The following is a 20,834-nucleotide window of genomic DNA, read 5'->3' as shown; positions in this document are numbered from 1 at the left end:
GGGAATGGAGGGGTAGTGGAGGACGATCATGGTCACTCAAGAAGTGATGTTGATAGCAACGGATCAAGTTTCCCATCAGTGAAAAGGTGCACTCCACCATCAATTTAAATGCAAAAAAATTGGAGAAATACAAATTCATGTGATAATTATCTGTTAAAGCGGCTATTATCCTGCTGTAATTGTGATTTATTAGCCCTGTGCAATAAAGTCTCAGGTCTTAGAGTCCATTTCCACACTGCAGAATTAACTCAGTTTGACACCATTTCTCAATGCAATGGAATCAAGGGAATTGTAGTTTTACAAGGTTTTTAGCCTTCTCTGGCAAAGAATGTTGGTGCCTCACCAAACTGCTGCTCCTAGGAGTCCATCTCATTGAGCTTTGGGAATTAAAGTAGAGTTTAACTGCATTCATTCTACAGTGTCGATGAACATCAAGAGATGGTGGATTTTGCTTCAACAAAGCTTTTCAAAAAACTTATTATGCATTTCCAAAGAAATTTAAACACGTTTCACAGTAAGGGAATGTGGGGGTGAGAAGAACAAAAACAAAAGGAAAAAAAACATATGGGTATAGTAGAGTTATTATTGGTTACTTTCACCTTTACAGATGTCTGATATGTCGCAAAGAAAGAATGCAAAAAGTGTGAGTTGTTGGAATGGGAAGGGATTCTTATGAAAAATCTCTTCTAGCTCTTCTTTATTGAAGGTTACTCTTATGTATTCTTGGCAGGTTATTTCATTTGAATCTTTTCTCTAACTATTGATTATTATCTTAAAAAACAAAATTCTATGAATTTGTTAGTAGATTAGTATTCTGTAGACCAGTGGTTCTCAACCTGGGGTCCCCAGATGTTTTTAGCCTACAACTCCCAGAAATCCCAGTCAGTTTACCAGCTGTTAGGATTTTTGGGAGTTGAAGGGGAAAAAAACATCTGGGGATCCCAGGTTGAAAACCACTGCTGCAGACATTTACCATATATCCTTATATCTTTATTGTGCTTTCTCTCTATTTGTATTATACCAAACTTATGTAATTCTGTATGACCAATCCATTTTTGTGTCCTCGTTTTATTAGTTGATCCTAACCTATCCATAATTCAAAATTTCTTAGATTTTTGGTGGCTGCCTAATACAAAATACAAATGTATATATCAAATAACAGCCTTTTCCATCCACAATTCTTGAGTTTCCACGCTTCAATAAAGCTTTTATAGAGAGGTAGGATGGACATCTTTCAGGAAGGCATTAGCTATGCAATTCCTGCACAGGAAAAACTGAATGGTCCTTGTGGTTCCTTCCAACTCTATTATTTTGAGGAAGTGTGCAAAAGATACTGTTGTTAAAATCCAACCAGAAGCCAGTGCTATGGAAAGTGTGACTGGCTTCAATGCAAATGTATTTAGCATTGTAGCTTTATAAGAACATAGACAATTATGTACTTTCTGGACCCAAAAGGAGTCTATGTCCTTGTAACCATATAAGGAGCTTTTGTCAGTGTAGATTTTAATTACAGAATTCCAATGATAAGGAAAACCTTCACCTGTTCAATTTGTATTGCGGCATCTGTTCTATTGAGGCTTGCAAAGTAATCTAGAAAACAGCTTGTCCATCTTACATAATGGAATTCGTAACTCTGATCAAGTCATTGTTAGAACACTTATTCTTCAATATCTTTAGCCTTCAGATAAGTACCATAGCTACTCTCTCCCCCCCCTCTCTCTCTGCATGTACTCATAATTCATTCATAAAAACCCAATAGCTTTTAGAAGGTTTCTTAGGCAAGGAATACTCAGTGGTAGTTTTGTCAGTTCCTTCCTCTAAAACATAGCCTACAGGACTTGGTATTTATTCATTGATGGTCTTTCATTCAATAATCAAAGCTGACCCTGCTTAGCCTCCAAGATCAAAGAGGACTAATTGCCTTTAGGAGACTGATTCCCAAACTCTAGTCTTCTGGGTGTTTTGAATTTCCACTCCAGCAATCTCAGCCACTTTGGCCAATGGTCAGATATTCTAGAAATCTATTTTTTATTCAAATTAGCCCTCTGAAGCATTGTTTAGATTAATATGCAATATACATGGGTGGCTTACTTATCTTGGAGAATGGACAATTTGGAACGAAGTCTAGAGATGAAAGTGAGATAGAAGCTTAGGTTTTTAATTAATCCCCATGTAGACACCTTAATGGGAGATTTAAAAGAGATGTGTTTGAAACCATTTAGGGTGCACCTAAATGTTATGGAATCCCAGGGATTTCTAGTTTGCAGAGGCACCAGCAGTCTTTGCTAGAGTGGACCAAAGACTTTGTAAAACTACATCTCCCATGATTCCACAGCACTGAGCCATGGCAATTAAAGTTGTGTCAAACTGCATTGCATGGTAGATGCACTCTAAGATGTCACACAATGACAATTTAAGTATCTTTGTGATTGTTTTGAATTGTATGCTCTTGTTTTATGTTTATTATTTTGACTATGTTTAATTTGTTGTATGGTTCCTTTTTGGCAAATTGAATGTTTTGCTATGTTGGAAACTGCCCTGAGTCCTCCTGAGGAGATATAAATAAGGTTTTGTTCTTATTATATTATTATAATATATGAAAGGAGCCCCGGTGGCGAAGTGCGTTAAAGCGCTGAGCTGCTGAACTTGCGGACCAAAAAGTCCCAGGTTCAAATCCCGGGAGTGGAATGAGCACCTGCTGTTAGCCCCAGCTCCTGCCAACCTAGCAGTTTGAAAACATGAAAATGTGAGTAGATCAATAGGTACTGCTCCGGAGGGAAGGTAACGGCGTTCCATGTCAGCCACATGACCTTGGAGGTGTCTGCGGACAACACCGGCTCTTCGGCTTAGAAATGGAGATGAGTGCCACCCCCAGAGTTGGAATGGACACGACTGGATCTAACCTCAGGGGAAACCTTTACCTTTACTTACATTACAATTCATAACAATAGCAAAATGACAGTTATGAAGTAAGTAGCAACGAAAATAATGTTATGGTTGGGGGTCACCACAACATGAGGAACTGTGTTAAGGGGTGGGAGCATTAGGAAGGTTGAGAGCCACTGTTTTATATGATTTCATCTTTATTTCCTTCTCTGTGTTAATGAAAAGCAGGGATGGATGAATGGGAAGGGGAGGAGAGAAAGCAAGGCTTGCCTGCGAGGCTCAGTCATCACCTTTTCCCTGGTGCGTTTGAGCCCAGCCGGGAGGCGCAACAAGGATCGTCCCGACGTCCGGGGAGAATCCACGCGTGTCGGGGGCTGGAGGCGTGTCGGGCGGGGTCTGGGGTCCGGTAGAGAGCAGGGCGAGTGGCTGTCTCTGTTTGGCGGCAGAAGGAGACCGGGAGGCTGCGGAAGAAGACGGCAGAACATCCCTGGATCATGGACCCTGGATATCCGGAGCACTTTCCTGCCCGTGATTTTTCTTCCTCTTGAAGCCGGTGAGTGTACGGAAAGGGCTGGTTTAAGCGACCTGTTGCATTAACGAGAGAGGAAACCTCACCGAAGCCAGAAGTCTTGCTGTGTCTGACCAGAGGAGACACCAAAGGCTTGGGGAAAGTTACTTTCTCAAGATGAGCTCCAGCAAGCATAAGTGAGTAACTTCAGTTATGCATTACTTCTTATATCTACAGTAGAGTCTCACTTATCCAACGTTCTGGATTATCCAAGCCATTTTTGTAGTCAATGTTTTTAATACATTGTGATATTTTGGTAAATTCGTAAATACAGTAAATACATAGCATTAATGTGTAATGAACTACTTTCTCTGTCAAATTTGTTGTATAACATGATGTTTTGGTGCTTAATGTGTTAAAATCACAACCTAATTTGATGTTTAATAGGCTTTTCCTTAACCTCTCGTTATTATCCAACATATTCGCTTATCCAACATTCTGCCAAGCCGTTTATGTTGGATAAGAGAGACTCTACTGTATTTATTTATTTTATTTCCTACTTATTTACCCCATCATCCTCCCTTGGAGACTCTGGGGCTGCATCTAGACCAGGCATGGGCAAACCTGGGCCCTCCAGGTGTTTTGGACTTCAACTCCTACAATCCCTAACAGCCTACCGACTGTTAAGGATTGTGGGAGTTGAAGTCCAAAACACTGGTTGTTACGGATTGTGGGAGTTGAAGTCCAAAACACTGGTTGTTACGGATTGTGGGAGTTGAAGTCCAAAACACTGGCTGTTACGGATTGTGGGAGTTGAAGTCCAAAATACCGGCTGTGGGAGTTGAAGTCCAAAACATCTAGAGGGCCCAAGTTTGCCCATGCCTGGTCTAGACTGTAGGATGATACATCTTGATACCACTCATAGCGTCCTGACTCAATGCTAGGGAGTCCTGGGAGTTGTAGTTTGGTGAGGCATCCTTACTTTGTGGCAGAGAAGGCTTGCAAAACCACAACTCCTGTAACCTATAGCATTATGCCGTGGCAGCTCAGTTGGTGCCAAACTGCATTCATTCTACAGTGTAGATCAGGTATGGGAAAACTTGGGCCATCCAGATGTTTTGGACTTCAACTCCCACAATTCCTAACAGCTGGTAGGCTGTTAGGAATTGTGGGAGTTGAAGTCCAAAACACCTGGAGGGTCAAAGTTTGCCCATGCCTGGTGATACACCCTCTGATTGTTATCATTGTGTTGTGGAAAGCTTTCATGGATGGAATCACTGGGCTGCTGTGAGTTTTCCAGTCTGTATGGCCATGTTATAGAAGCATTCTCTCCTGACGTTTCGCCCACATCTATGGCAGGCATCAACAGAGGTTGTGAAGTCTGTTGGAAACTAGGCAAGTGAGGTTTATATATCTATGGGATAATGTACAGGGTTGGAGAAAGAACTCTTGTCTGATTGAAGCAAATGTGAATGTTGCAATTGATCACCTTGATTAGCATTGAATAGCCTTACAGCTTCAAAGCTTGGCTTCTTCCTACCTGGGAGAATCTTTTGTTGGGAGGTGATTAGCTGGCCCTGATTGTTTCTGGTAGGTTATTAGGAATTATTTATTTATGTATTTATTTGTTACATTTATAAATACATACATAACGACACTCCATGCAGTCATGCCAGCCACATGACCTTGGAGGTGTCTACGGACAACACTGGTTCTTCGGCTTAGAAATGGAGATGAGCTCCAACCCCCAGAGTCAGACACGACTATTATTCATCCATTCATTTATTTATTTAATACATTTATTTACCGCCCTTCTCACCCCGAAGGGGACTCAGAGCGGCTTACAAATTTAATTTACATACAATATTATATTATTAGCATAGCACAATACTGGCAATAAATTACCATATTGTACTATATCTATATATTGTAATATTATTAATAATATTATATGTAATATATAATATATAATTAATATTATATTGTATTATTAGTATTATAATGTAATACAAAATAATATTATTAATATTATATGCATATACAATATATTATAATATTATATATTATTGTAAATTATATTGTATATATGTATATATGCATGTGTGTGTGTGTATATACACACACACACACACACACACACACATATATATATATATTAGCAAAGCATGTTACTGGTGGGAGGAGCCTTCAGCTGGATCAAGGAGACAAGATGGACTAGGCTTAATGTCAGGGGAAAACCTTTACCTTAACCTTATTGCATTTATATACTGCTTTTTTCACCCCTGGGGGAACTCAAAGCAGCTCACAACATAAAAAATAGCAAAATTCAATGCCTCACATGTATAAAACATCACATATCAGTTGTGTAAGCCGCCCTGAGTCCCCTCGGGGAGAAGGGCGGGGTAGAAATATTGGAAATAAATAAATACATATCAAATTAACAACATATAACATTAGATTAAAACAATTAAAAGTATAGCAACAATCACAGACCCAACATAAAACTTTTAGACCTTGCATTGATCCTGGAGTATCTTTAGCTACTTCCATAATTATGGGACTTGAAGTCCAAAACATCTGGAGGGCTGAAGTTTGCCCATGTCTGGTGTAGATACACCTTCTGATGATATCATTGAACAGAAGTAACTTTTATAACCCCCAATTCCAGCATTGGCTCAGATTTTAGAATGAAGAGATGTTAAAACACATCTCAAAACCCCATAGCTTTGCTCAGTGAATGCTTTACCTTGGTCTTTGTGGGAAGTGCAGCTGTGGTCCTCCAGATGTTTCCTGATGGGAACACTCACCCTCCCCTCCAATTTTCCTTTCAGTCCAAGACTGAAGGAAGTTGCAGTTAAAAACTATTTGGCCTCCCGCCTGTTTCTTAGCCCCTCCCAGCTTCTGCCCTATATTACTATAGCATTTCCAGTAGAAGGGATACTTCACCAAACAACAGAAGAAAGAGCAAGGAACTAACAAGGTAAATTTTGGAATGTTTTCTGAAAAACAGATGGATAAGTTGATCATGGGCAAATCTAATGGTTGCCATTTCCTAGCTTCATGCATGTGACATCAAATGTCTTTTGTCCTTTAGGGAAGGACTGTACAGGAACCAGGGAAACCCAGGTTTGCAGAAAAACAAAACTTCAGAAGAACAAACTTAACTCTTTTTCAGATCAGCAGAAAGTTGGGGATACAGTAGAGTGTCATTTATCCAACCCCCAGTTATCCAGCGTTCTGTATTATCCAATGCAGTCAGCCTTTTAGTAGTCAATGTTTTCAATACATTGCCATATTTTGGTGCTAAAGTAGTAAATATAGTAATTACAGTAGAGTCTCACTTATCCAAGCTAAACGGGCCAGCAGAAGCTTGGATAAGCGAATATCTTGAATAATAAGGGGGGATTCAGGAAAAGCCTATTAAACATCAAATTAGGTTATGATTTTACAAATTAAGCACCATAACATCATGTTATACAACAAATTTGACAGAAAAAGTAGTTCAATACGTGGTAATGTTATATTGTAATTACTGTATTTACAAATTTAGCACCAAAATATCATGATATATTGAAAACATTGACTACAAAAATGGCTTGGATAATCCAGAAGCTTGGATAAGCGAGGCTTGGATAAGTGAGACTCTACTGTACTACATTACATTACTGTGTATTGAACAGCTTTTTCCTGTCGATTTGTTGTAAAAAATGATGTTTTGGTGCTTAATTTGTAAAATCATAATGTAATTTGTTTTTTAATAGGCTTTTCCGTAGTCCCTCCTTATTATCCAACATTTTCACTTATCCAACGTTCTGCTGGCCCGTTTATGTTGGATAAGTGAGACTCTACTGTACCTTCAAATTCTTACTCATCTCTGTTTCTATCCCATTTACGCTCAGGGTACATCTACACTGTGGAATTTATGGAGTTTGGCAGCACTTTAACCACCATGGTTCAGTGCTATGGATTAATGGGAGTTGTAATTTTACAAGGTCTATAGCCTTCTCTGTCAAAGAGTCTTGGTGCTTCACCAAACTATGACTCCCAAGCTTCCATAGTATTGCCATGGCAGTTAAAGTGATGCCACATTGCATTTGATGGAGATGAACTTGAAGGGACCTACAGTGTAGATGCACCCAGAATTGAAACAAATAGGTGGGAAACCGGCTTTGGAAACACATATTTCCTTTTGCTATCTTGGTTAAAAGTATAACCCACTGAAGATGGCTGGAAGTCATCAGGAGTTGGCATCACAGGAACATGAAATTCTAGCGGTTCTGAACAAATTCCAATTAGTACGAGAGGAAGCATGCTTTGCAATGGCTCTTTGGGAAATTAGATGGATATGCTTATGATAGTTTAGACCATAATATTCCAGGGCAGCATCTGGTGTAGAAATTCCTCAAATTCCCTATGGTTCTATGTTTCTTTTTGCCAGCGAGTGTTGGTTTAGTACTCAAATCACCATTGCGTTAATTAGTGGATTTTATTCCCAGGCAATTACTCCGGGGACTCAAGATATTTAAATGATGAGATTAATTCAGCGAACTAAATCCGCCTCTTAAGAAGAACTGCAGGATGGAGATAGAACCTGAAATGCAAAGATTTTTTTTAAATGTGTGATCTGAATTCTTCACCTGCTCTGAACCAACCTGAGAGATATTGATCATTTTGCTCATTTGTCTGATGGAGTAATTTTCAGAGCTGTGGGTTCCTTTTGAAATTTCAACTTGCTAGTTGAAAAAAAAAAAGGATTGCAGTTGTGTATTGAGGAAGGCAGCCAAAATGGTTAAAGGTCTGGAAGCCAAGTCTAGTTGTAGGCAGATGCAGATTTTGGGCTTTGTTTCAATAAGGCCTGGATATCAGTGATGTTCGATCACAATTGGTGTGGCTTTCACTTTCTCCAAATTAGCAAAAAATGTAACCTGATTTCTTTGTTCTGACTTTAATGTAAAGTGTTAATGCTTACTGAGTAATATGCTTGATACTGAAGAGACCAGGTTTAATCAAAGAAATGCATTGCATTAAAACAAATAATTAAAGTCTTCTAAGGTGGGAAGGGAAAGAAAATACACATACTTCCCCGGAGTTATAAAGAGAGTTATTTTTCCTTTCTTATGAAAAGACTCTGCATTTCTCCAGCTGATTAAACTGATATTTTGGGATCTCAGCCAGTGTCGGGTTGATAATGTATATTCTCCTATATGTCTAAAAATAATATTTAAACATATTGCTTATGTAAATTTGAATGGTAATGTACCCATCTCCTTCCCTGCATTACTATTTTCAGGCACAGATGTGCTTCCCTGGAGCAAAATCATCTTGTGCAGTTGCCAAAATTCAGGGAGGTTCAGGAAACTTTGAATAATTTACCTTAACTGCGTTGATAGTGTGGAGCTGTCAACAGGCGTATGCAGTTGTATGGTTCAAATCCCTCTACTCTCTTTAACTTGACTGCTTGTCTAAGAAATTAGATTTTTTTAAGTGAGCTGGGCATGTTTTAATCATGGCTATGTTCTTCTGTCATGCTTCTGTAGTGTAACTCTGTATGCATATAGTTACATGGTGGTTTTAGTTCACCATTCTACAGAATGCCAACATTTGGGTAAATTATAGTCTATTTGTCTGCTTATTTGCTTATTCTTGCATTGTGTAATGATGAAGGCACACCTACAATCCTAATGTGTTGAAGATACTGACAAAGAGTTATATACCATCTAAGAATGTGCAACTGCATGGCCGGAAAAGTGTTGGTTGTTTTTGTTGTTGTTGTTGTTGTTGTTGTTGTTATTTATGCCCCACTTTATTTCCCCAAAGGAGATATTACAGTAGAGTCTCACTTATCCAAGCCTCGCTTATCCAAGTTTCTGGATAATCCAAGCCATTTTTGTAGTCAATGTTTTCAATATATCATGATATTTTGGTGCTAAATTTGTAAATACAGTAATTACAACATAACATTACTGCCTATTGAACTACTTTTTCTGTCAAATTTGTTGTAAAACATGATGTTTTGGTGCTTAATTTGTAAAATCATAACCTAATTTGATGTTTAATAGGCTTTTCCTTAATCCCTCCTTATTATCCAAGATATTCGCTTATCCAAGCTTCTGCCGGCCTGTTTAGCTTGGATAAGTGAGACTCTACTTGGTTAGTCCCCAAGTAGAGAAGAATCATACAAACAGTTGTTGAATGGTGGCTCAACACAGTGACAAATTCAGATTTTGCTTTCGTCAAGATTAATAATGGGATTTAGGCCCACATGAAATAGTTACATTTGTGAAACACAACCCTGTAAGTCCATTGTGTAGTTGTCAAAAAGTACAAATTCCTATATAATGGAACTTCCCCATGTCTATGACATCAACATGATTTTGGCCATTGAGATTGTAACACGAAGACTGATAAGTCCACTCTTTTGGTGGTGTGACTAGTTCTTTAACTAACTGTTATATTTAAGGTACCAACACAGGTTGTACTAGAAGGCCATCATAGTCTCCTTTCATTCCATGATTTTATAGGTGAGTGGCACCAATCAGATTCCAGTTTTGTTGCTTTCTTCATCAGAAGGTAGAACTATGAGCTTTAGAAGGAACTGCTTGACAATGAGAGTGGCTTGTCAGTAGAACCAATGGAATGGAGATGGTGGGCTCCCCTTTTCTGCGTGCCTTCAAAAAGAGATGGGACATTACCTTCTGGGGATGGTTTATCTGGAGATCCTGCATTTAGGCGGGCGTTGGACTAGACTAGATGGTCCGTGAGAGCCATTTCCAATTTTATGATTCTATAATCTTGTCTGGATTCCACTTCAGTTTCTTTTTCCTCCTCTAGCCCATTACCTCTTCCAGGCCATTGGAATCATAGTAGTTTGACACTCAGAACCAAATAGTCACTGCTCAGGGTCCTGGATGAATTTATTTTATTTTATTTATTATTATTATTTATTTACAGCATTTATTTTCCGCCCTTCTCACCCCGAAGGGGACTCAGGGCGGATCACATTACACATATAGGCAAACATTCAATGCCTTTTAACATAGAACAAAGACAAACAAACATAGGCTCTGAGCGGGGCTCGAACTCATGACCTCCTGGTCAGAGTGATTCATTGCAGTTAATTGCACTGGCTTGCTCTCCCATCTGTGCCACAGCCCGGGCCCCGCTGAATTTAAATAAATGTTCCAGAATAACTTTAAAATTTAGGGCTAGTGAAATATCTTAGCCTTGGAAGATGGCTGTTTTGAAATGGGAGTTGTCACTTTTAGTTTGATTCGATAATAAAAACTGAAAAGTTCTGAGACTGGAGATGCCAAAGAAAGAAAGAAGTGATTATGTTTTCTTCTCAACGGTTTATAGAAGCTGTTGCATATTTATGGAACATTGGGCTGCCCTTCAGATTTAATTTACTGGCAAACCCTCCACTGAATTTTATACATCTACCTGTTTGTAATGATGTCTTTGTTCTATACATTTTTCAAAATGCATTAGAGTAGACATTAAACTCTATAGTGCAGAAATCTCAATGTCTGTATTACAACCAAGAACAACAGTCCTGTCCTATTCAGAAAGAAGACACAACTTTGGAAGAAATATACAGTTGTCTTACAAGTTTTAGAAAAAAGGAATCTGAAGAGGGTTTTCCTCAAAGTATCACACAGCAATTTCAATTTCTCTATGAGAAAAAGTTCACTTATTTGGTTTCCATGAAGGCAAAAGTTATGATGAAGGACAACTTGTTAGCTCCCCATGATTTCCATGCAGGGCTTGTCTCCAAGAGCCCAATAATCCACAATGACTGAGAAGTCACTCTTGAATATCTGCATGACATCTAAGAACTTGCACTCCTTATTGCCAAGTAAATTGGGTTAAACTAGTTTAGCCCATGCTAAATGGGGATTGCTATAGTATTTAAGCAAGTGCACAGAGGGTTCAATGTGGATTGGTGCATTGTTCACATGGGCTGGGCAGGAGTGGGTTTCCAATCAGATCTTCTAAATGACTCAAGAAAGAAAAGAAGGAACTTTCTGTGAAAAAGCTTGGGGTGAGTTTTCTTGTATTCCGTTGGACAATTATTTTGAGAACCTTGGAGGGTTGCATTTTTACTTCAGACAGAGTTTGAAAAAGTTATGTTTGGGATTATAACTCTCCTCTTAGTGTGACCACTGTCAGCTGAAGTAGTCTGGATGTTGTAACGTGTCCCTCAATAACTTTTGTAAAGCCTACCAAAAGGAGTCCCTAGGTGCATCCACACTGCAGAATTGATATAGTTCTAGGCTACTTTAATTGGCATGCCTCAATGTTATGGAAACCTGGGATTTACTGATTGGTGAGGTACCAGCACTCCTTGGCAGAGAAGGTCACAGAACTTGAAAAACTGCAACTCTCATGGCTCATGCCAGCTAATGCTATTGATGCAACACCTTGGAGCATTCCACATTTGATTCCTAAAGGGGTTCAGCACCTTGGAGAACTCCCTTAAAGTTTTGCTGACATAGAAGCTACCAGATGCCATGATCTTGACCATTTGACTTTGTGTACTGATATTGGGTGAAGTTCCTGTCCTTAATGGCTATTAGCATACTTAGTGTCCGCAGTTACATGCCAATAATTTATTATTTTTCCTGTTAGGGATTTGCATTGGTTAAAGATGGAACATGTCCAGAGGAGGGTGACCAAAATGACCAAAGGTCTAGAAACTAAGCCCTTTGAAGATAGACTTAGGGTGCTGGGTATGTTTAGCTTGTGCTCCAGAGACCAGGATACAGTTCAATGGATTCAAACTACAGGAAAATATTCCACCTGAATATTAGGAAGAATGTAACTATAAGAGCTATTCAGCAGTGCAATAGGCTGACTTGGAGTTTGGTAGAATTTTCTTCTCTGAAGTTTTTGAATGCCTCTGTTTAAAAACTTCAAAGAAAGAAATTCTATCACACTCCAAGGCAGCATATTCCAATCATGAATGTTTTGATTGTGTCTTTCTGTATGGTAGGGGCTTGGACTGGTTGGCCCTTGCGGTCTCTTCCAATCCAGTAATTCTAACTCCAAATCTATTTTTTGATTTCAGCTGACTTGATTAGAATAGTGAAGCAGCAACCTGGCACCTGCAAGATGTGAAGTTCCTACGTATTCTGTACCATTGTGAATTACTGGCAATGCAAATCAATTAGATGCCAGCAAATGCAAAGCACCTCTTGCTTCCCTTTTCCTACCATTTTCTAATTCTGTAGGCTTTCTGGATTGGCACTCCATAAGGACATGGAAATTCAAGTGCCAGCTGTGCATAAGAATGAACAAGAAATGAGGTGCAGCTCAGATGAGATTATTCAATAGTCTGTAATATTCTTAACACTCCCATTGCTGACTTTCTCAATGTTGGTGTTGTCAGGAGCAACCTGAGTCACTTCTGGTGTGAGAGAATTGGCCATCTGCAAGCACATTGCCCAGGGGACGCCCGGATGTTTTGATGTTTTACCATCCTTGTGGGAGGCTTCTCGCATGGAGCTGGAGCTGATAGAGGGAGCTCATCTGCGCTCTCCCCAGGTGGGATTCGAACCTGGCAGCCTTCAGGTCAACAACCCAACCTTCAGGTCACAAGGCTTTTAATCCACTACGCAATTGGGGGCTCCATTGGTGGTAGTAATGGGGAACCATGGACATCAGATCTATCATCCCATTTTTTTGCTTTTATTTTGAGTTCTGTGCAACTTAGTTTGCATAATGAAAATCCTATCTATTTGTAGAAATGATTTATGAAATCAGAGAAATATATCAACATTGTTTACATTAAAAATATTGTGTTTTAGGAAAACCAGTGTGCTAAAATACATAGAAAATTATATGCTGGAAGAAAAGAAAAGCCAAGTCTTACAGTCAGTACAAACAAGGGACAAGAAGAAAACACAACTGGAATTTGAAGAAAGGAAACAAAACTGAGATGGAGAGATTTTAGTCTCCCTAGGACCTCGAAAAGAACAGTCGGCTGTTGGGATTTATCTCCATGGTACTGCAGCACTTTTTAAAGCTTGTACAGTCTGTCTGGAATGCCACTGTACTCATGACAAATGCCAAGGAAAATAAAGCAGTGCCCTGCTGTTCCTTTACAGTTGTCATGGAATTTTCATTCAAATTTTAAGGGTGAGCAACTGCAGAACTTTTTTTTAAGGGGGGGGGGTGTTCTGCCTTTGGGATCTTGTGAAGGCCACAGGGACTTCCTCAAATGCCCCTCAGATGGGGAAAACCTGCAAATGCCTGAAAGTCTAGCCTTAGTTTTGAAAAATGAGTATGTTATATAGAGCACAACCAATGTGGTGTTGTGGTCTCGATGTTAGACTAGGTCTCTGTGTTAGAGATTTTATCCTGTACTGCTCAAGTATCCATTATTAGATAGTAAGCATAGAAATAGACTGAGGGACACCTCTCTGGATCCTATGCATGCCAGATAGGCTTTACTGTTTCTTCCTTCCTGTTCTGTTTAGATCCACCCATTTACTTGTTGACTTAGAAATGTGATCTCTCCTAGGGCTTGATGTAACTTCCTCAATTCAGTTTGGAATTTTTATGGCCCTAGAGAAGAAAGGGACTATCCATGCGGTGGTTGCCATGCTTTTCCTGCTTTGGTTTCACTGAGAGGATGCATTTTGTCTCCTCTCGTAGCCAAAATGTAGCTATCTAGTTTTCTTTATTATTTTCATCCGCCTACCTGTCTTAGACCAGCATAGATAAGCTAGTTAGCTCCAAATCTTTTCTATCCATCAATGGATTTCTTTTACCTCAATAAATGCTTTTAAACTTTTAAGCTGACTTTGCGATCCTTTGCCACCCAGAAGACAAAGGCTTTCCTGAACTCACTCCACTAAGTTTCCTGCTGTTTTTGGAAGAGATACTTCCACACACTCTGCTGATTTTCCTGGGAATTTACCTCACAAAGAGGATCATTTGAGCCTAACAGCTCGCAGATTCCTAACACTCTGCAGAGGAGAGTACAAATCCCAGTTTGACTATGGAAACCGCACTTTCTCGGCCTCAGAGGAAGGCAAAAACATCTCCTTTTTGCAGAAACCTAGATAAGAGAACCCAATAATAGTTTTGCCTTAGGGTCACCATAGCTAGAAATAACTTGAAAACACCGACAACAATGGCAAGTGCAGCATGATACTGGCTATAAACTGTTTCACAGGTTGCTTGTGCCTGCTGACAATGTAACTTTTTTCTACTCCAGATAAAGGGCAGTCTTGGGTATCACAAGAGTTGGATCCCCCCAGCATAGTCTTCGGGGCTATATGCAGCCCCAGGGCTGAATCTTCCTTTTGTGGCTCCTAAATTCACCTATAACCCCACCCATTTGTGTGTGTGATATTTGGGCAATATTTGCCTCCTATGCATACAGAAAGCCCCCAAACCATGCCCATATATTCTTATTTGGCCTCTACTCCCTCTCAAAATGGCAACAGGAAGGGCCACATCATTGTGTAAAGTTTGGCAGTTATTTAATAAGGGGACTATGTTTTGTAAGAAACTATTTTTCTTTATTTTAGAAAAAGGTTTGCTGGATGGAGAGACTTGGGGAAATATCTATTCATCTATCCACCCACACACCCACATATAAGTGTTATGTGGGTCTTGATGATCTGCCCAAGGACAGAGTGAGCGAGCATTCTGATGCACATCATTGTGTGGCTAAACAAAACAGAGTAAGAACAATATCCAACTTTGATACAAAACTGCTAAGGTGCACTTTCTGTCATTGTACAGCCTCTTCCTTTTGCCAGCTAATTGATGCAGCAAGATCAATGTGCTGGCAGCAGGGCGTGTGGATTGTAATGGGGAAGATTCAAGTTATGTTCAAAAATGCAGCATAGAATGTTTATTATTGTACTTCACTTTTCATTCTATTTGCACAACTAAGGAAGCATATCTTAGATTTAACTTGTGGATTCATTGTTGTTTTCATTGATTCATTTTTATTGATTGGTTTAAAGATCTCTGGATTGTGTACATATATTTTAAAGTATGTTTAAACCTGGCATAGATTCAGTGTCCCTGATAACTCCTTTTGCATTTGGAATAATGCCTAGAGTATATTCACCAAAGCTCTGGGGTATCCTTCTGAAATACAGGGTCATGGACAAACCACCTCAGAAGAAACAAACCAAGAGCTGTAGTCAATTCCAGCATACTTTATAAATTTCTAAACTACAACCATCCCTCCAGTGCATACCGTATTCTCAAAGTTTACAAGGCCAAAACCATGCCTATGGGGTCAAATGAGCAGGCACAGGGCTGTTTCTTAAGGAGAATACTCGGAACAGATAAAAATGCCCCAGTACAAGCAGTGAGAGCAGAACTTGGGGCCCATTTTATCAAGTGCTAGGTTTTGATAAGAGGCTTTAATTACTATCTAAAGCAATGAGTCTCAACCTGGGTACCCAGATGTTTTTGACCTACAACTCCCAGAAATCCCAGCCAGTTTACCAGCTGTTAGGATTTCTGGGAGTTGAAAGTCAAAAACATCTGGGGAGAACCACTGGTCTATGGATTCTTCAACTGAACCCAGGGAAACTTCCTAAAACTCTGCCTAGAAGAACAGTTAGGTCTACAGAGATCTAACCTCTGGGTATGCTAGCTTTACCAAGTAACATACCAGCAAAGTGTTGAAGGCTTTCATGGCCAGAATTACTGGGTTGTTGCAACTTTTCCAGGTTGTGTGGCCATGAATGCCTCTGGAACATGGCCATACAGCCCGGAAAATGCACAGCAACCCAGTACCAGCAAGGCTTTTTACCTGAATGTAGGCCATTCGGCCCAAGAAACATTCAAAGTGCTCAGGATATCAGTAGCCAAACAGATAAAACTTTGCTGGCCAGCTTCAAATCTCTAAACAGGTTAGCCAAAAACAAAGCAACATTTGGCACAGAAAAATATCTTAGGATGAAGCTCACACAGTGATCGAGAATAGCTTTTACCAGAACTAAATTCAAGCAACTTAATTATATGATAAGAACAGGATGATTTCAAGAAATACCTTACCATGAAGGAACACGCATCTGTGGTGCATCAGCCATAGAGGACATTGCACATATTTTGTTTGATGGTTGTCTGTATGCCAAGGTGATTTCTCATTGTGTACAACAGCTTTTGGTCAGAAAAACCAACTGGACCCAATTGCCAAACTGTCTTTATTTACTTTCTGGTGAGAATCTTCACTTTGTCTGCTACATAGCCAAATTAATTATAAAAGCTACTCACCTAAGAAATCTTTTCAACTCACAAAATAGGGTCTCTTGTCATGGTGATGAACTCATCTAAATTCTCTGACTCTTTTACACTCATCTCTCTACTCCCGCTGTTTTCATTTTGTAATTTAATCCCAATTTACTAGACAAGTTTTATTGTGTTTTAATTTATTTTAGTTAACAGGAGTTTTAGAATACTGATTAGTGTCTATCTGTTTTGCCTTTTATTGTTGATATGGTCAATGGACTAATCAACAAATATTTCTATTTACATTGTAGAATTAATTGTCAGGACCCAGGCTACAGAACACCAATAACCATGCACAGAGGCCAGATTCTATCTAATATCTTTATTTTAGGAATATATAAAGTCAATAAAAACAAGTGAAGAATAAAGTTCAGAAGTAGACCTTTCAGGAAAGGTCAAATATAGTCCAGGAAAATAATGTCCAATATGAGATATTAGAGTCCAAAGTTATAATCCATTAACCGAAACACACACTTTGCCAAGCAATAGTGTGGGGAGATGACAAGGTCTTTTAGTCCATTGAAGCTTGACAACAGGGCTGGAAAACAAACTAGATTCTTGGCGAAACAAGACTTGATACGAGGCAAACAAGAACCAAGAACAAGGTCCGTGGCGAGGTCCGCGGTCAAACGTGAAACAAGGCAGGCTTGGAACTTGGTCCGGGAAACAAGGAACTGGGATTACTAAGTCCACACACGATCTCACTCCTCAAGCTGACGAGTTGACTCCGCAAGATTTCCTTCGCGGCAAAACACCTAAATAGGGTCTCGTTTCCCGCCAGAAGAACACTTTCCCTGGAGAACTAGAAGTGAAAGCACTCTGTCCAGATGCATGACTCCTTAGAATTTCCCAAGGGAAGCAGACCTAATCAGCTAATTGTTTGGCTGCGATTCTGGCGCTCCGGCGATTCGCCTCCCTAGCTCCTCTATCTCTATTATAATTGTCTCTCCGGGAAAACGGGGGAGAATTCTGCCCAAGGCTTGTTTGGCTGACTTCTTGAGGGCAAACATCCTCCAGGTGCAGGGGCTCCGATTCTGGCTGAACCGGTGGAAATCCCATGTTTTCCTCTTCGTCTGCCACAATGGTACTAGGAATGGGACTACAAGGCCCATGAGACATCACACTAATGCAGTTTGACACAACTATAATTGCCATGGTTCAGTGCTATGGAAACATGGGAGTTGTAATTTTGTGGGCTTCCAGCACACTTTAGCAGAGAAGGCTAAAGACCTTGTAAAATCATGACTCCCGGGATCCCATAGCATTGAGCTATGACAGCTAAAGTGGTGTCAAATTGCATTAGTTCTACAGCATAGATGCATTCCTGGAAACCACTGGCTACAGTTGTCCCAAGGTACCTTAAGTTGGGCATCATTATTGACTGGCTACTCTCTAACCTTTGCAAATTAGCAGAGATTATCCAAGTTAATCCTTTCCATCCCACTTTTTATGCAGCTCTTAAAATATCCCTTTTTATTCCACTTTTCCCCTTCATCCTCAATTGTTGCAAATTGAGTTCAAAGTGTAAATGCAATTCTGATCTACCTAACTCAACAAGAGGGAGATGAGGGGAGGGAATGTTGCTGTTCCTTGTAGGTTTGGGCAAAAATAAACAGTTGCATCTGCTCCTAGATTACAGATTTTTCCACATTAATAATATTGCTATTGTGACCATAGATAGAGGAGTATTGATGATGAAATGTCAGAGGGCATATGACCACTACATTAATTGTCCCCAAAATGCAATGCCCAGAAATTGTATTTTTCAATTTCACACAAGAGAAGCAATCCAATTTAGAGGTTATAGAGCTGAATAGCTTTCTCTACCTAATGAAGAGACAAGAGATTATGACAAAAGAATAGTTGGAGAAGCAGGTTGGCTTTCTCTTCCTAATGAAGTGGCAGACAATTTTGGCAGATATTGAGGCCATTTTTCAGAACCCTAAGCCCCATGCCAATGTAGTCCACCATATGTCACCAAACTTGGATGGTGTGGCATCAATCAGTAGGAACAAAGTTTTTCTAAACCATTCGTCCTTGTAAAACAAGGCATGCCTTTTTAAATAATGGGGAGGGTGAGGTTTTTTTGCTGCCACACTGCCAAAAATGCAATGACAGGCCACCAAATTTTTGTAGCAGTAGGGACAGAAATATTGGAGGCTCAAAAACAGCTGGCATGTAGGAACACACAATCAAAGCACACCTGACAGATGCTTATCCAGCCATCTGTTAAAAAACCTCCAGAGGCAGAGACTGCAGCACATGCCCAGGCAGTGTATGCCACTGACAAACAGCTCTTACTATCAGGACGTTTCCCCCAAAATTTAAGTGAATCTCTTTTGCAGTAGTTTGAATTCATTGCATCATGTCTTAGTCTTTGGAGTAGAAGAAAGCAAGCTTGCGCCTTCCTCAATATAACTCCTTGCAGCCCAGTGGTATGGCCAGAATATCAGAGTTGTTTGGGGGCTTTCATATCAGTGGGCGGTAAATCCACATGGGATTTTAGCTTTGACTTGAAAGAAGGTGGACCTAATGGAGGAAAGGTTCAGCACCTTGGATAGAGCTTGGACGGCTAGATTTTGGGTATATTTATGCTGTAGAATGAATGCTGTTTGAAACCACTCACCATGGCCAAATGCTATGGAATCATGGAAGTTGTAGTTTGACAAAGTTTTTAGCCTTTGACAAAGGATGCTTGTGTCTCACCACACTACAAACCCCAGTATTCCTTAGAGTTGAACTGTGGCAGTTAAAGTGGTGTCAAACTTCATTCATTCTACTATGTAGATGCATTTTAAAAGGAAGAAGATAGTCACTGCCCAGCTAATACCAGACTCTCAATGTCCATGGAGGTGTTCAGATGGGGAGATGATTGTGAGCATCCATAGACATATGTCTCGACTTTGCACAAAAATGCACATGGGATAAGGAGCATTGATTTCTCTCTCTTAATCAACAAACATCAATTCTTGTTTTTATTTAGATGAATAGCAATCTCTCCACAAATGGCTCCAGGACTGATGCTATTATTGGATGCACCAGCTCTTGACATTTACTGTTTCAAAGTACCTAGAATCATAGCATTGAAAGAGACTACAAGGGCCATCCAGTCCAACCTCCTGCCATGCAAGTCAATACAATCAAAACACTTCTGACAATAGGCCATCCATTTGCTTAAAAACCACCATACTCCCAGGCTGCATATTCTATTGCTGAGCAGCTCTTACTGTCATCCCTTACCTATTATTAAATTATCCCTGGTTCATTCATTCCCACTCCTATCACCGCATGTCAGACTCTTTGCAGGAGCATAATGGTTTATGATCGTCCCAGGAAGAGTTTTCCCAGTCTGCTCCTGTTACTTATCATGAAACTGCTGTCTACAGTACGCAGCAACTATATGGTATGAGCAAAGCATGAGAAGGTGGGGAAAAGTGCATAAGCATTTACAGGAGAAATAGCCTATGCTTTTCAAGTTGCCTTTAATCTGCAAGGGGTCTAATTAAAATGTCAAAAATCCTTTGCAGAATGGTACGTCTGAAACATTCTTGTGTGCCACATTCTTTGTGGGTGTGATTTTTTTCCTATTTAAAGGGCAAGTATAAAGGTTGAAGTCCTTTCTGTTGGCTCCACATATATAAATTATTGGTTTGTATATGCTCCATGTGCCCTGATTTGGCAGGGGCAGCTCTGATTAATTTCGTGTGAAACGTAAAAAGGATAGTATGGTATGTAATGTGTGAGTACTATGTTAGTAATGTAATATTATCTTCTATATAAACAACTTTTAGTGGCACTTGTTATGCAAGCTGCCAAAGAAGGGGATTATGGTATCTTATTAACATCAATCAAAATTGGATTTGATTAGAAACAGTGGTAGATCATAGCCCTCTAGAATCTCTTACATTTACTGATAGTATATATTACAATGAATACTTTACTTTAGGTATCCACTACCTTTATTCACTTTGACTACATTAGTATGATTCTTAACATAAATGGAATACACTCAGCAACACTTACAAAGGTATTATGGAAAAACTATTCCTCTTTATAGTTTTAGTGTCAGTTCTGTCAAATAGAAATCAAAACCAGACAAAGTCTTATTGTTGATAATTTCATGTCATCCTACTTTCTCAACTGCTTTTAAACCCAAACTTTGGTCTTTCTGATGTTT

The 20,834-nt window shown here is 39.6% G+C and overlaps 1 protein-coding gene across 4 annotated transcripts in view; it reads left to right on the top strand.

Annotated features, from left to right (window-relative positions):
- The first annotated feature begins 3,185 nt into the window (after positions 1-3,185).
- Positions 3,186-20,834, top strand: part of npffr2 (neuropeptide FF receptor 2) — a 46,126-nt gene continuing 28,477 nt past the window's right edge. The window contains exon 1 of one of the 4 annotated variants that reach the window (XM_008112178.3): positions 3,186-3,439. The gene's annotated coding sequence lies outside the window, so the exon portion shown is untranslated. The other 3 variants (XM_008112179.3, XM_062981358.1, XM_003221835.4) reach the window with 3 other exon arrangements.

Source organism: Anolis carolinensis, chromosome 5 (genome assembly GCF_035594765.1).
Source record: "Anolis carolinensis isolate JA03-04 chromosome 5, rAnoCar3.1.pri, whole genome shotgun sequence".
Taxonomy (NCBI): domain Eukaryota; kingdom Metazoa; phylum Chordata; class Lepidosauria; order Squamata; family Dactyloidae; genus Anolis; species Anolis carolinensis.
The sequence above is the reverse complement of the archived record's forward strand: the minus strand, read 5'-3'. Positions and strand labels throughout refer to the sequence as shown.